The 17413-nt window shown below is 44.4% G+C and overlaps 2 pseudogenes; one reads left to right on the top strand and one right to left on the bottom strand.

The window, feature by feature from the left end:
* Window positions 1–887: 887 nt before the first annotated feature.
* Window positions 888–14219, top strand: LOC136480217 (formin-like protein 3; annotated as a pseudogene).
* Window positions 14220–14726: 507 nt separating this feature from the next.
* Window positions 14727–17048, bottom strand: LOC136482304 (uncharacterized; annotated as a pseudogene).
* Between the last annotated feature and the right edge of the window lie 365 nt (window positions 17049–17413).

Here is a 17413-nt window from a genome sequence, read left to right as displayed (position 1 = left end):
CTAGTATTTAAGAAAAATATTATATGAGCACATGATGTAGGAATTTTGGATGAATTAAATAGGAACTTTAAATGTGTTTTTGAATGCATGCAAACTTGTTTAAATCATAACTTGAGTTTCTGTGATCCAAAAATTGTAAAATTTTGTGGGTAAGCTAGTTTTGCTTAGTAAAAGCTCTGGTTAAAATTTGAGAGTCATTGCATGTGTAGTTTTTGAGTTATATATTTTTCTTTTATCACTAATTGATACTTGTGTGAATTTTTATAAATTATCTAGGAATCCAGTGACCATGAAATTTTGTGGGGAGTATCCTAGTACCTTATGGATGCTAGGAAAAATATGAAATCTGTTGCTTGACACTTTTCATGAAGGTTTCCTAATTATTTCATTTTAAGCCATTATGCCTTATCATTTTTATGTAGGCTGTTATACTTACTCAAATGGTGTGAATTTTTTATGGTAGTCTACTTAGAGCATGTAGTACCTACTGTAATTTTTGTAGATTTAATGGTGGAGTTCTCATGTATGTTTACCATTTCTCCTGATTGATTAAATAAATTAAGAAAAGCATTAAAAGAAATGATTTGGTGGTGAACACCCTACTTTCTGGTATTATTTTGATATGTGTGATGAGTTAGTAAAGTTGGTCTTGTCCAATTATATGTTTGAAACATAAGTTAATAATTATTTTCTCACGTTATGTAATTCTGGACAGCAAAGCATAGATTTACTATTTTGGCTATGATAGATTGTGATTCGGCTTTTGGTGATTAAATAAGAGTTGTAGGCAATTTTATAAGCTTTCCAGAAAGTCTAACATCAAAGCATTTGGATAAGTATAACTTCAGTTATGATGTAAACATGTAACTGCCGTATGTAGTTTAGACATGGCATTGTGTGAAATTGGTAAGTAGATTGAGAAGAGATATGCACCTACTCAATTAGTAGGGAGTTAGCATTGTTATCATTTTTCTACTTCACATCATTGTCATAGCATGTACCTCCTATTATCACATCCTCCGTGATCCATCTTATGCATTCATGGTACTTATTCATGCATATGCATGCAATAGGTGCAACCGAGGGGATCGCACTTGTGGAACTCGACGCCGAGCCACAGGAGGAGAATCAGGAAGTTCAGCACCTAGAGGTTTCCGGAGAAGGAGAGCCTGAAGCCGATCACGTCGAGCACCTGGAGGGGATCGCACCTGGAAGTTCAGCAAAAATGATTAACCGAGGTGGGCATTCCATCTGCCTCCATCGAAAGGTCACGGTTAATCCGGCCTTAACGGAGTTGGTTGCCCACCTCGGCTAATGCATTAACAGAGGCGGGGGCCTTGCAAATGCCCACCTCGGTTAATGGATTAAAAAATAAAAAAGCCCAGAGCCCGCTAGTGAGCCCGTTTCTGAACCCATCGACGAGCCCAAGTTGGATCCGCCGCTCCACCACCAGATCCACAAGCGCTTCCATGGGATCTGGCCAGACGTGCGATGAGGGAGAGAGGGAGGGCCGGATCCGCCTCCGGGGAAGCCGCCACCGTAGGTGGGGTCGGGAGCCGCCACTGGGACCGCTGCTCGGGCTCGGGAGGCGCCACCATTGTAGGGCCCCCCACTACTGGGCGCACGACGCCCGCCACCGGAGCGTGGCACACCGCCACCGGGAGTGTGCGCGAGGCCCCCCACCGCTGGGCGCGCGCTCAAGGCCTCCACGCCCCCGTCGGGAGGAGCCGCCACAAGGTCTACGGAGCCCTAGGAGTGAGCGAGGGAGAGTAGAGGGAGGGAGGGTGAGGAGAGGAGCGTCCACGCACCATTAGGGGAAGGGAGAGAGGGAGTGGGAGGAGCTGAGAGAGAGATCTCGGATAACTGAACAACGAAACCCTATAATCTCTTTTATATACAATGAGCGGGATATTAGGCCGAGATTTGCTGCCTGCTGGGCCACTATTTACCGAGGCAGGCCTTATAGAGTGACCGTCTCCGAAAATGGATTAACCAAGGCGGTTGTTTTAAGCCTTGCTGGCCCGGCTGCCCAGCCCCGAATAACCGAGGCGGGCAACCAGGCCGCCCGCCTTGGAGCCCCATTTAGAAATGCCTCGCACAAGTTTTTTGTGTAGTAGTGCTTACTTCATGGAATCACAGCCATGGAGACGTTGCCTCCCCTTCCAGTAGTGCCTGGCTGACCGCGTGCATCCGCGCCTCACCGACCACCGTGATCTCGGAGGGGTGGATGCGGCGAGTGGAGAAAGCGGCATGTGAACAAAGAAAGTGGAATTGTTTTTTAAGGAATAACAAAGAATGACCCCCGAGCCTGCATATTCGCGTAAGAAACACGTCAACGGTGTGTAAACCGCACAACAGGGCACACATCTTGTGCTAGTTCGCCAACAGTAGCTGGGGCGTCGAGAGGTTGTGAATTCTCCCGCGGTCAGAGATCTTACTATATGTAATTCTAGCACTCAACCTTTATAAAAAAAAGGATGTAATTTTAGACTTTTATTAGCGGCTTTGCCGGTCGTCCGCGTTCAAACCTGAGGTGACATGGCATGGCCCCACAAACACAACTGTGACCATTTATGACATTATAAACACATCCAATCTCAAATTGTTTGTTGTTTGATTTCATGGTCTGCAAATTATAGGTCAATTTAGAACTAATTGATTTCATGGTCTCCAAAGTGTCACCTTTGTGACTGGATGGAATATATGTGATGATTTCATTTACTTGTGATTTTCTTTCCATATTGGTATGTTGAATAAATATTCCACTGTTCAATAGACAACAGACTAATTGTTTGTGTATCATTTCAGGTTGACATGCGACGAGCAAATAATTGTGAGATAATGCTTACAAAAATTAAAATGCATCTACCTGATATGATTGTGAGTTCACTTCTTGGTCCAACCTGTCTCTACTAGAAATAAAAGTGGGCACTCCAGTTTCAGTTTGTGATACGTTGATGACTCTTAGTGACTGCTGTTATTCAGTGTACCTGCCATGTTAACCCTAAAATGCATCATAATCAATTGATTTTGTAGTATATAAAAAATCATAGCAACATTGACACTACACTCCCTACATTATATCATAATTTCATAGATTAGACCATTCTTTATTGGTGCATGGTAAAAGTATCAACTTGAACGTTTGTTGTTTCTCTTTGCTAATACTGGCATATGTGATCATTAGTTGGTAAAGCCATTTCTGAACTGTATGATTTATAGATGCGTGTTTTGTTTCTTAGGTAATTTGTCACACTTATGACATTGCACATTGTTTATGTTGGCACTTCCAATAAATCCCTGCCAGTCTTTGCTAATACTGGCATATGCGATCATTATTTGTTAAAGCCATTGCTGAACTGTATGATTTTTAGATGCATGCTTTTGTTTCTTAGGTAATTTGTCATACTTATGACATTGCACATTGTTATGTTGGCACTTCCAATAAATCCCTGCCAGTCTGGTTCTTATTTTGTACTCCCACATAATTTTGTTTTATGATTGTGTCTGGCAGAATGCAATTTTGGCTCTGGACACTTCTGTTCTTGATAATGACCAAGTGGAGAATCTCATTAAGTTTTGCCCTACAAAGGAAGAGATCGAGATGTTGAAGGTAATTCTTTTCACATGTTTTCTGTACTCGCCTTATGATTTGACTTGCTTTCCTAATCAGAATTTGACATGTTTTTTTATCATAAATGTGTGTCCTTTCCTTGTCTCACATTTCAGGGTTATAATGGCAACAAAGAAATGCTTGGGAAATGCGAACAGGTGAGTTCTGTGTTTCGTTTCACACAGTGCCTCCTTTTTTTTGGAAAGGGCCTCCTTTATGTGTTGATGGAAGCTTTAAACTACAATGTAGTTCTGTTAGTTGAACTCCACCAATAGGCCTAATGGGCCCTTGTCTCTGCGCCCTGATCGGGGGCGCCCAACCCTAATATGGTTGATGGGCCCCTGTCGCACAGCACATATAAAAGAGAGGTGGGGATCACGGCTCTAATAATGAAGTTGACCAGAGCCGCCATAATCCCACCCACAGCAAACCTAACCCGATCAAAAGCGAGTGCTGCCAGCGACGGGATGCCCCACCGACTCCGCCGTCGCCACTGGACATCGTCTCCACCTCCGTAGTGCCACCAGCGTCACCGTCGGCACTGGACCGGGCGCACTAGGCACTGGACCGGGCGCACTAGCTAAGGTACACCAACAGATTTATGTTCTTTACCTACTAGATCTACACCTAGTGTTTAGGGTTCAATCTAACAATGGTATCAGAGCGAAGGTTGCCTAATGTGTAGATCTAGTATAGGGTAGAGCATTGAAAATTGAAAAGAAATCAAAAACAAGGGTTCAATCCGTTTAGGATTGAAACCCTAACCCTAATCGGGTAAAAGAAAACAGAAAAGGGATCGGGGAGTGGCGGATGTCACCCAACTCCCGGTCACCACCGCCACCGAGCGGGGAAAGATGCCTTCGCCGGCGCGTGGCAAGAAAAGAACAGACCCAGTTCAGATCTAAGGAAAGGAGTAAAAAGAAAGAAGAACAGTGGTTCCCGAACCCTAACCCTAACTGGGTGAAGAGGAAGGGCCCTCGGATCATGAGGCCGAACCCTAAAACCCATAAAGACTCCACGGGGATGACACACAGTGAAACCCTAACCCCAAGAATGTAACCCTAGAACGAATCCCCATCCCAATCGGACTCAACCGAGAAGAACCAGCCCAAAAAGAGAAGAAAGGTAAGAGGGGAAGAGGCTTATCTCGCCAAAGCTTCAAGACAAAACCGAATTGGGTTCAACCGAACCCTAACCCTAACTCGCATGAAGAAGGGGAAGAGAGTGATTCAGTATAAATAGAAAAGAAAAGAAATCAAATGAAAAGATGAACCGAATCGAACGAATCGAATCGAAAAGAGAAACCCTAACCCTAGATCCCCAAATCGGTTGAATCCGAGAAGAAGCTATGGAAACCCAAAAGAAAAACAAGATCCAAATCGGAGATGAAGGGGAAAAAGGAAAAGGGGTCTACCTTGCCGTGCACCGGGCTAACCCTTCGCCGGCGCGGGAGAAGAGGGCCGAGCCGGGGGGAGATGTTTCACCCGGGCTCGGCCAAGGAGGCACCGCGGCTAGGCCGCTCGACGGCGGCGTGTTCACCCGCTGGGGAGCGCGCACGCCGACGAGGGGGCCGGCGACAGCGCCGAGGCTCTGCTCGCTCTCCGCCGTCTGCTCGCTCGGACTCACCATCGCTGTGGCTAAGAGAGAAAGGAAGAGGAGAGCGGCGAAGAGAGAGAAAGGGAGTCGCGGAATGAGATAGGGTTTTTGGGAAAGACCGGCGTCCGCGGTTTTTGTTCGGGCGACCGTCGGATGCGACCCGACGGCGGAGCGCAACTGGGCCAGTTTCGGCCCACGCAGGCGCGGGCACAAGGCCACTTTCCTGACCCAGGCCTAGGTTGTGGCCTGGGCGCGGGGGAGAGCGTAGGATAGTGCGCGCGCGGTTGTAGGTCATGGGCCGCTTTGCCGGTTGGGCCGAAGACAGTAAAAATTTTGAATCAGTTTTCTTATTTTCTTTTTCAAGTAAATATTTATTTCCTGGAAATTGATTAATGGCTTAAAGAAAATAGAAAAGAATTTTTTTCCTATGGGTAAAATTCAAGAAATTGAGAGTTTTTCTGCTGCTAAAGAAATTGTTGATTCTCCAGTTATTTTTAACTAATGTGATATTTAATTGGAGAAAAAGAGAGTTTTTCCGCTGCTAAAGAAATTGTTGATTCTCCGGTTATTTTGAACTAATGTGATATTTAATTGGAGAAAAAGAGATTTTGACATGATTATGATGTTGTTATTTTCTGAACAACGTTGTTAATAACAATATCGTAATTTTAATGATTTATGCGTTAATTCTATTTCTGCCCAACGGTGATGTAGAATTAGTGTGTAAGAACAGTTGTGAATTTTAATGATTTTATACATTAATTCTATTTCTGCCCAATGGTGATGTAGAATTAGTGTATACGAACAGTTGTATGTTTTGATTTTGACCAACGTTGGAATCAAGGCATGCAAATGATGTTATTTTATGTTAAGAAAAGGTTTGACCTGGTTTTCATCTTGTCTAAGGTGGACTAGGATAGTCACATCACCGTGTTCCACAGAGTCTATGGCACCGGTGAGGGAGACAAACGAGGATGATGCCGTTTGGACAACTAAAGAGTGGGATTTTGAAATCCCGAAAGATGTCCTATGCCCTTGTGCATAGAAAGTGGGTCACTGCCAACAAGAAATTTTTGGCTGTGATAAAGAACACAATTGAGCCTGCAATTGTGGGCTCAATCCCAGAGTGTGACACGGTCACCGGTACCTTGATAGAATAAAGAGTCAGTTCACTGGCTCTTCAAAGACATATGCTACCCAGCTGATAAAGCGTTGGTGACAAAGTTAATCTGGAAATTGTGGTATAAGAGAGCTCACGATGCGTCGTCGAAATTATGGCACTATTGTTTAGGCCATATTTCGAGGGGGAGAATAAAAGACTAGTTAAGAATAATATTCTTCCTCCATTAGAGCTCTCAGATTTAGAACAATGCAGAGAATGCATAAAAGAAAAGTATGTAAAGAAAGTTAAGAAAGATGCCAAACGAAGCGCAGGAATTTTACAGATCATTTACACAGACATCTGTGGTTAGTTTCCTGTAAAGAGTGTGGATGGTAATGATTCGTTCATAACATTCATAGATGATTACTCCCGTTATGTCTACATTTATCCAATCAAAGAAAGAATAAAAGCATTGGATAAATATAGATATTTAAGGCAAAAGTTGAAATCCAACGCAATTTAAAGAATAAGACAGTCAGGTCCGACCATGGGGGAGTACTACGGTCGGCGTACCCCATATGGACAAATTCCTAGACCTTTTGCAAGGCTCTTACAGGAGAATGGCAAAGTAGCCCAGTATTCTACACTAGGCGAACCTCAGCAGAATGGAGTAGCTGAAAGACGCAATCGTACCCTAATAGATATGGTGCGCAGTATGATAAGTTACTCCACCTTATAGATGAGCCTATGGATGGAGGCGTTAAAAACCGCCATTCATATTCTCAATAGAGTACCAAGTAAGTCGGTGCCGAAAACATCGTATGAGTTGTGGACAGGAAGTGTACCCTCACTAAACACTTACATGTGAGGGGGAGCCCTGCTGAGGCTAAAGGATTTAACCCAAACATTGGGAAGCTAGATCCTAAAACAGTAAGTTGTCATTTCATTGGCTACCTAGAAAAGTCAAAAGGTTTTCGTTTCTACTGTCTAGAGAGACATACAAAGTTTGTGGAAACGAGACACGCTGTCTTCCTAGAGGATGAATTGATGAGGGGGAGCATGGTAGCTCGAGAAATTGACCTTAAAGAGAAGCGGGTGTATGCACCCACTCCAATGATTCATGGGCCAATTTTCTCACTACCTGTTGTTGTTGCACCAATAGTGCAAGATACTGTGGTGTCATCACCTGTTGTTATTCCGCCTGTGGCAACAATGAATGACCATGAGGAACCTATTCTTCAGGATCCTATAGAACCTATTGCCACACATGAGGGGGAGCAACAATAGCCTCAAACAGAAGATGTGCCAAATGTGGAGGCCCCTAGAAGGTCTCAAAGAGTTAGAAAATCAGCTATTCCTGCTGACTATGAAGTGTACAACACTGAGGAATTTCAAATGGAGGATGATCCCATCTCATTTGAAGAAGCCATGAGAAGTGATCATTCATCAAAGTGGCTTGAGGCCATGGAAGATGAAATGAGATCTATAAGTTTGGGACTTGAAGATAATTTCTAAAGGAGCCAAAACAGTAGGCTGTAAATGGATCTACAAAATAAAACTTGACTCTCAAGGGAATATAGAGAGATATAAAGTGAGACTTGTGGCAAAAGGCTTTACGCAAAGAGAAGGGATTAATTACAATGAGACCTTTTCTCTAGTCTCATGTAAGGATTCCTTCAGAATCATAATGGCATTAGTGGCACATTACGATTTAGAATTACATCAGATGGATGTAAAGACGGCATTTCTCAACGGGGACTTGGAGGAAAGTGTTTACATGGCACAACCGAAAGGTTTTGTCATGGAAGGAAAAGAACGAATGGGATGCCGCCTAAAGAAATCCATTTATGAATTAAAATAAGCTTCAAGACAGTGGTACTTAAAGTTTGATCAGACAATAAGGAATTTTAGGTTTTAAAGAGAATGTAGAGGACAATTGTGTCTATGCAAAGTTTAAGAATGAGAAGTTTATCTTCTCTGTCCTGTATGTGGATGATATCTTACTTGCTAGTAGTGATGTCAGTCTACTACTGGAGACAAAGAAGTTTTTATCCTCAAAATTTGATATAAAAGATCTTGGTGAAGCCTCGTTCGTTCTAGGGATCGAGATTCACCGAGATAGAAGTAAAGGGGTATTAGGACTGTCACAAAAGACATACATAGAAAGAATCTTAAAGAAATTCAGTATGCACAAATATAGTCCCTCACCTGCTCCTATAGTCAAGGGCGACAGATATGGGGATTTTTAATGCCCCAGAAACCAATATGAGATCGATCAAATAAAAGTGGTTCCATATGCTTTAGTTGTCGGAAGCTTGCAATATGCTCAAGTATGAACGCGCCCTGACTTGGAATTTGTTACTGGGTTACTTGGCAGATTCCAGAGCAATCCTGGAACAGAACACTGGAAATTGGTAAAGAAAGTCTTGCATTATTTGCAAGGAACGAAAGGCCTCATGATGACGTATAGAAGATCTGATTCGCTCCATATAGTGGGATATTCAGATTCTGATTATACGGGAGATGATAGAAAATCCACGTCTGGATATGTATTCACTCTCGCAAGGGGAGCTATTTCATGGAAAAGCTCAAAGCAAATTATCACTACATCGTCCACAATGTATGACAGTTTGTAGCGTGTTATAAGGCAATAGGACAGGTGAACTGGCTAAAGAAGTTCATACCCGGTTTGAAGGTGGTTGACGACATCTATAGACCACTTAAGTAATACTGCGATGATAATTCAGCAGTACAGTCTGCTCACAACAATAAGTCAAGTGATGCTGCCAAACACATTGACATAAAGTATATTGTTGTGAAAGATAGAGTCCGGGATCATGTCATAAAGTCTTGAGCATATAAGTATAGAAAAGATGCTCGCGGATCCGCTTATAAAAGGCTTACCACCCAACGTGTAGCTAGCATAGGTTTAAAGGAAAGCCTAAAATTCCTGGACAAAAAAAGGCTCAAAGATAAGTATCTATTTCAGAACAGAGTAGTGTGTTGTAGCTGTTAAATCTATCGACAATGGACCGTGACGATGAGACATGCTCTATGCGCTAATCTGTAATGAAATGAACAAAAGTAAATGATATGAAATTGAAAGATAGTAATGAGATCAAGGGGGAGAATGTTAGTTGATCTCCACCAATAGGCCCAACGGCTTATTGGGCCCTTGTCTCTGCACCCTGATCGGGGGCGCCCAACCCTAATACGGTTGATGGACCCTTGTCGCACAGCACATATAAAAGAGAGGTGGGGATCACGGCTCTAATAACGAAGTTGACCGGAGCCGCCATAATCCCACCCACAGTAAATCTAACCCGATCAAAAGCGAGTGCTGCCAGCGACGGGATGCCCCCACCGACTCCGCCGTCGCCACTGGACATCGTCTCCACCTCCGCAGTGCCGCCAGTGTCACCGTCAGCACAGGACCGGGCGCACTAGGCACTGGACCGGGCGCACTATCTAAGGTACACCAACAGATTTATGTTCTTTACCCGCTAGATCTACACCTAGTGTTTAGGGTTCAATCTAACAAGTTCTTCCTGGAGCTGGTGAAGTTCCACGTGTAGAGGCCAAGCTAAGAGTTTTTGCTTTCAGAATTACTTTCTCAACACAGGTTTGGTGAACCCCCAGCCAACTTGCCTGAAATATGTGTCTCCTCCATAATTTTGTAGTGTGTCTGTATGTGATTGTAATAATTGACCTTTTCGCAGGTAGATGAGCTAAGAACTAACCTAACCACCATAAACGATGCAACAAAGGAGGTATGGCAATACTCTGTTACAATATTGAGATATGTTATACCGATGGCTGGCTTAATGGCTTGATTTATGCAGGTCAAAGAGTCTCTAAAGTTACGACAGATAATGCAGACCATTCTCACACTGGGGAATGCACTAAATCAAGGGACAGCACGAGGTATTTTAGGAAGGTGCTTCTATGCTTCACCCCCTGGGAGTTCCACCAACCTAAAGCACAAAGTCAAGAGTGAATTTGAATGATTCACCCCTTGGAGTGCTTCAAGATTTGTGTGACTCGCATTAAACGGGTGAAGCATAGAAGCAAGTTCCTATTAAATAACTGCAGAGAAGACATATGCAATGCCTTTTCTCTGAGAACTTTCCGTGATGCCCTTGTCTGTGGATTGATTGAACAGGATCTGCTGTTGGCTTCAGATCTAGAAATAATAAAATGACGTTGATGCATTATTTATGCAAGGTATTCACTTGTCACTGAGATTTGTTATAAATGTACTGTTGCCACATGCTTAATCAGTTAAACCTTACAGGTCTTTACTACTGAACACATGTTACATACTTCATATGATCAGCTTTTGTTAGATATGAACATTAGTGTGCCCCTAGCCTCTCTTCCCTAATATGGCAGAGCACACAAGATTGTACTCCAGTGGCCACTAGCCCTTCTACATGCTGATGTGGTGCTAATCAGACTTATGACTCGTTTATATTTAATAAGCTTCATTAGTCATTATCCATGAGAAGTCTTAGATCCCTGATTATATCACTATTATTGATGCCCCATATGGCTATGTATTTATTTCCATTCTCTTTCTTTTCCCTTTGGTGACTCATGTTGGGTTTTAACTCTGGCCTACTGCAACTTGCTTGGGGCTAAAAGGCTTTTTTTTTGTTGTTTGTTGATTCCCAGCATTTGTATTATACTCTATTCATAATTTGGACCAACGATTAGTCAAATTATATGCATACTTAGTGCACAAAAGTTATTTGCATGGATTAATGTATCAAATATCTCTTAAGATGACATCAATTGTAGCACTTGGTGCTATATTGTAAAGAGATTAGTGGTGAAAATATTACCTCTAAAGAGTTCTTTTCAAATTCTAATACTCTTACTAAAAACAAACGGTGGGGGTATAAATGATTTTGTTGTAGTCATGGACTCATGCTACATGTGTTTAGTATCTATTTGGTACATGGTAGCTCAGTGTTAAAAAAAAGATTAGTAACTGTTTATCTCTAGAATTGACAAAAACTGATACAATCAGACAACAATGCTAGGATACTCCAAATACCCCAAAGGTCAATTGTCACCATATGTCCATATTGATATGTCAATTGCCTTAAGCGGTCAATGGATTCGCTTTGTAATAGATACTAAGATCTTACCATATCAGCTTGTATTAAATGTGTGCCTATACAAAGCTTGCTTTAAGTTTACAGAATTACAGTTATAGCAGTCCAACCAGATTCAGGAATGTATTTGTTGACCTTGAACCATTTTCTTTTGAGAATATCTCCCATGCAAGTTACAGTCCTGGGGAGGTGGTGGTCAAGGGTTTGCTTGTGTACTTCAAAGGTTTCAGAAAGTCAATGGCAAATGTCTGAAAATCTGACCAAGGTTTTGGCTAAAGCTTGCTGGGCGGGTTTATGTTTAGAGTTATCGTTAAGATATTGTGAGTTAGACTGCTTTTCCCGGCTTTCAAACGAGTTGTCGGTGAGCTAGATTGATTTTCCCTGCTTTCAAACGAGTTATCTGGTCCTGACTAACTTTACCTCACTACCGGATACAGGAGATTTGCCGAGTACCAGGAGCACTCGGCGAAGCCCAAAAACACTCGGCAAAGGGTTTACCGAGTGTTACACTCGGTAAATGTTTTAACGGCAAACACTAGTTTGCCGAGTGTTTTTTGTCGCGCACTCGACAAAGACGCTGCCGAGTGAAAAAAAAAAAAAAACACTCCGCAAACTTTCTTTTCAAAAAAAAAAAAAAAACAAGCCGACCGCCGCCACCCTTGCCTCCCGCCGCCACGCCACGAAGCCCACAGCCGCCAGCACCAGCCACGAGCACCCATAGCAAGCACCGCTCAAGCGAGCTCGCTTGGTGCCTGAGCACTTAGCGCTGGTAGTGCTGCCGCTGGGCTGCTGGACAGCTGCTCCTGCTCGATACAGTGACGAACACACTAACAGAGAAGAAGCAAGAACAGAAGAAAAAGGAGCGACCAAAAATCTAACGAAAACCAAACTAAAACTCCATGAAACGCTCCCAAATTTTGCATAGATGCAATTCAACCTAGCACGAACCTATTTCCCAAAAATCATTGCATGGAATTGACCCAAACTCCGGGAAATTGAGATCAAATTCAAGAACAAAACAGGAGAAAAAATGGAAACACAGTCTGGTGCGCGTCGTCGAGGTTGTCCTCGTTCACGGCCTCCGCGCACAGCAGCAGCAGCAACAGCAAGTGGAGCCCCTCCTCGTCGCGCTGCTTCCGCCGCTGTTCCTCCTTCCGCTCCTTCGCGGCTGCGGCCGCGGCGGCGGTCTCCTCCGCCATCGGGGCCTTGGGAGACTGCGACGCCGGATGCGGCTCCTCCTGCTGCTGCTGCTGCGGAGGCTCGTGGCGGCGCTTGTCTTGAAGCGATGGAGGGGGAGGGAGCGTCAGCCCCGTGGTGGTGGGCGGAGCGCCGTGCAGGAGAGCATGCTGCTGCGAAGGCTGAGGAGGAGGCAGCGGCAGTGGGGCTCCAGGAGGGACGCGGAACCGAGGAGGAACAGGGGGGCGGCGGGTGGGCCGGCGCTCTCGAGGACGGTCACCGTGAGTTATATATTATAGGAGGTTTGCTACACTCGGCAAAGCAGTGTTTGTCGACAAAGAATTTTTTTATTTACTTTTATTTTTCTCTGTTCATAGAGGGACATGTGTTAAAGAAGATATTTTTGTTTACCGAGTGTTTTAGATCGGGCACTCGGCAAAATATTTTTTTTATTTTTTTTCTTCTCATTCTTTTTCAGAACAAAGATTTTATTTCTTTGCCAAGTGTTCTAGATCTGAGCACTCGGTAAAGTTTTTTTTCATTTTTTTTCTTCTCCTTTTCTAGAAAAAAGATTTTATTTCTTTGCTGAGTGTTTTTTCTGACACTCGGCAAACCTCATCTTTGCCGAATGTTTTTTTTTTGACACTCGGCAAACCCTCTCTTTGCCAAGTGTTTTTTTCTGAGTGTTTTTATTGCAGCACTCGGCGAAGAACTTGTTCGCGAGTGCCCGAGGAAATACACTCGGCATACACAAAAACACTCGGCAAATTTAAGGATTCCGGTAGTGCCTGGTTAACTGCAAAGTATGGTTTTAGTCAGAAATATGGGTGCTTCCCACCTGATTGTGTCTAGGTACTAGTCTTGTTCTAGTTATCCAAACACGTGCTATATAGGTGGGCAACTGGCCACTGTGCTACTTTTGTTTTACATCATAACCACACATGCTTGTAAAAGTGGCCTGGCATGCTAATGTTCCACACTGTATAATGCCAATCAATGAATATTATCTACCTTTAACCCAGTTTCATGGCAACTCCACTTTGCTCCTTGCATGCCAGATTTATTCGTCTGCTTTGTGGCTGTTAGTCTGTCATTTTTTTCATTCATAATTTAGCTAACTTCTTTCCATTTCTATACACGCTAGCTTCTTGATGAGAAAATGCCTGAACTTCTTGATTTTGATAAAGACCTAATTTATTTGGAAGCAGCATCCAAGGTATTTCAATCAACTTATCTTTTGCACTTCTGGGTGAATAATGAGCTTTCTACTCATCAAGTATGTTACGAAACAATTGAATTTGTTAATCCCCACAGTAAAATTGCATGTAAATGTAAATGTTCAACATACTTGTGAGTTGTGACAAGTGCCTAGGCATGCATAGTGCGCACCTCAAGTAAATTTACATGTGTAGTAGGCCTAGTAGGTGAACAATAACGATGACTTCTTTACTGACTGAACCAAGATTGGTTGAACAGGCATTGAAAAGCTTTCTTGATGCAGCAGAAGCTGAGGTTAGGTCCCTCATTTCCTTGTATGCTGAAGTGGTGAGTCACTGCCATAAAAAGTATTTACCCTGTTTTCCTGTTCTTGTTATAGATTCTGATATTTTAGTCTTGCAGGGAAGAAACGCTGATTCGCTAGCTGTGTGTTAAACACTTTGAACTAAGTTTGCACTATTCCTAAACAGATATTTAGATGCTCAACACTGTGTGTTACACTGCACCATACTACGATCAGATAAGTACTGATAGTCTGATGTTCAAACTGAGATGACTATATATGGAGCTATAACTTCCACAAGGGGATAATAACAACCACCTGAACTTCAAGGTGAGCGATCTAATGAGGCCTGCAATGATACAGTACATGACTACAGGCATAATGAAACTAACGGATGCATATGGCACTCTCATTCAGTAACACAAGTGATAATTCCTAGTGGGTTAATTACACAATTATAACTTGTTCATGTTCCTTGGAAACAAACATGAGATGAGAGCACCAATCGTCCCCTTCCAGAAACACCATCCATCTCAACAGAAACATTTCACTTCGTCCGAAAGTGTCACGGGATGCATACAACAAATTTTTGGCTTAGTTCCCACAAGGACCATGGGCTTAACCTAAAACAGCATAGCAAGCAACCCACAAACCTATCAAAGTATTACTCCACGACAAAAGATTGACGATAGATAAGACAGCATTCACAGATCAAACAGCACCACTGCGACTTCCCCATACAAATGCTTAACAGAATAGGTTACTGGCAACTAACAGAATTCTTCCACAAGGTTCCCATTACAAGTCCACAAAGCTAAGCACAACATAATCATCCAAAAGTAAGTCAGCATTGCGAATGCCAGAAGGCCACCGTACTACCATCAGAGAAACACATGGTGCCTTTAACAGCTTTGATTGTAACAACCGTACAACCAACAGCATCAGTTTGAAGGGAAGAGCCATGCAGCACCTGAATTTGCCAGGAAGCCCCTCCACGAGATCATTGGCAGAGGCGAGAAAGGCTTGGGGTTTGCCACGCTGCTGGTGTCAGAACTCAAGCTGCTAGGCCACTCATTCCAAAGGTGAAAGTCCTTGTAGTCATCCAAAAACCACACGCGATTGCCTGGTGAGTCACCCTGAGGCATGCAAACAGCCCTGGAGCATGGCCCTAAAAACAGTGCCTCATCGTCAGCAAGGGTCGTCAGCCTGCGCCACTGTGATCGCCCAAAGTCTGCCTCGAATATCAAAACATCAGGGCTCACACTGTCCAGCAAAAGTGTGTATCTGTCCGTCGCCATGAACATGCTTATGGAAAATCCTTCTATGCACCAGCAACAATGAGCCACACGACTCAACCAGGTAGAGCATCCTCAACAAGGTCAGCTCATTATCAAATTGATAAACATTGATGACCCGTCCAATACGAGAAACCCGTGGATCATCCGTCTTGTCATCCACACTGATGTCCAGAGCCAAGAGGTCCTCATGATAGTCAACAACGTAGAGCTTCCCTTGGTAGAAAGCCATGTCAGTAATCCACAAAGACAGGTCCCATGCTACTGATCACTTGGAGCCTCCTGGCCGGCACACTGCAATCCAATTGTTTTCACTACCTTTTAACAGTGCAGCGATGAGGTTGGGCGAGCACACCATTAGTTTGATCACTTCAAAGTGTTTCACGTCCATTGATAGCATCTCTGATCTGTCGGTGTAAACAGAACCATCCTCAGAATCATCACCCACGTCTGCAGAATCATGGCCGCCCTCAGAATCCTCACCCTCGTCTGCGGAATCATGACCGTCCCTGGAATCATCACCCTCGTCTTTGTCGAGGAGATGAACCGTAGATAGCGTAGAACCATCCTCAGAATCATCACCCTCGTCTGCAGAATCATGGCTGTCCTCAGAATCCTCACCCTCGACTGTGGAATCATGACCGGCCCTGGAATCATCACCTTTGTTTTCATTGGGGAGATGAAAGCTGGATGATGTAGAACCATCCTCAGAATCATCAGCCTCGTCTGCAGAATCATGACCAGCCCTGGAATCATCACCCTTGTTTCCGTCGGGGAGATGAACCCTAGATGGTGCAGAACCATCCTCAGAATCATCACCCTCGTCTGCAGAATCATGGCCGTACTCAGAATCCTCAACCTCGTCTACAGAATCATGACCGTCCATGGAATCATCACCCTCGGATTCGTCGGCGAGATGAACGCTAGATGGTGCAGGAAGGGTCGTGGTGGCACCAGAGAAGGGGTCCACCAAGAGCAAGTCGCAGAAGCGCCGATACACCAGCCAGTTACCAGAAGCTGTGGAAATGAAGTCGGTTTTGCAGCCAGCAAAGTGGAGCGGCTCACCCCGGGGCATGCTGTAGAAGATGTCCCCATCCTTGAGAGCGAGCAGCGGCACTGGAGGGGGCAGCCGGACCTGCCGAGCAGCGGAGCGCCACTGGGGGCACACGGCTGCGAAGCGGACGCGGTGAACGTGAGCGTGAAGGCGCCGGAGAACGAGGCCCGCGAGCTCCGGCGGGATGTTCGACCACGAATCCTGTGTCCTCGCCATAGGCTCAGCCGCCGGTCCTGGAAACAAAGCAGCAGAGGAGCAGCACGCGTGCCAGTGAGGCTGCGTCATTACACCCGTCCGCGGGAACAGGGAAGCACCATGAAGGGAATGGTGCCCAGCGCGCGCGAGAACCCAGAGAGGCAATGCGTCGAACACCTCGCGCGCGCGGCACGGGAAGGGCGACGGGAACAAGCCGCATGCCCCACAACGAGGAAGCTGAGCTGCAAGTGGAGGGGAGGCCGAAGAGGGAGCGAGAGGATAGTACCAGAAACCGACGGGAGCGGGGAAGCTGTGGGTTCCCGTTATCTGGCGGCGTGCTCCTGCCGCTCCGGCCGCTCCGGCAGTGAAGGGCGTCGGGAGAGAAGCGAGGCCGAGAGGAATGGGTGGAGGGATACTTGGCGATGGCTTTGGGCTGAGAACATATGGATGTCTGGGTTCGCTGTGTTAAGTATGGGCCGAGCCCAATAAGAAAACGAGGCCGTTTCTTTGTGTTTTCCTCTCCGCTGAAAAACCAACTATTTTGTACTATGATGAATCCGTTTCCTAGTTCTACGAATTGACAATTTCACTGTCGTACGATTTATGTAGGATCGTGTAAAGATTTTATGAGGTTTCAAATGGAGCAAGATTTCCATTAAAAAAACAATGGCAGAGTTTTCAAAGCTGATGGATTTTCCATGCATGATCTTCTTATAAAAAGGACTTCAAAATTGTAAGGAATGGGAAGGATTATTCCTTTA

Source organism: Miscanthus floridulus, chromosome 9, assembly GCF_019320115.1.
Source record: "Miscanthus floridulus cultivar M001 chromosome 9, ASM1932011v1, whole genome shotgun sequence".
In the NCBI taxonomy this organism is placed as follows: domain Eukaryota; kingdom Viridiplantae; phylum Streptophyta; class Magnoliopsida; order Poales; family Poaceae; genus Miscanthus; species Miscanthus floridulus.
Note: the sequence above shows the minus strand (reverse complement) of the source record. Positions and strands in the feature narration are given on the sequence as shown.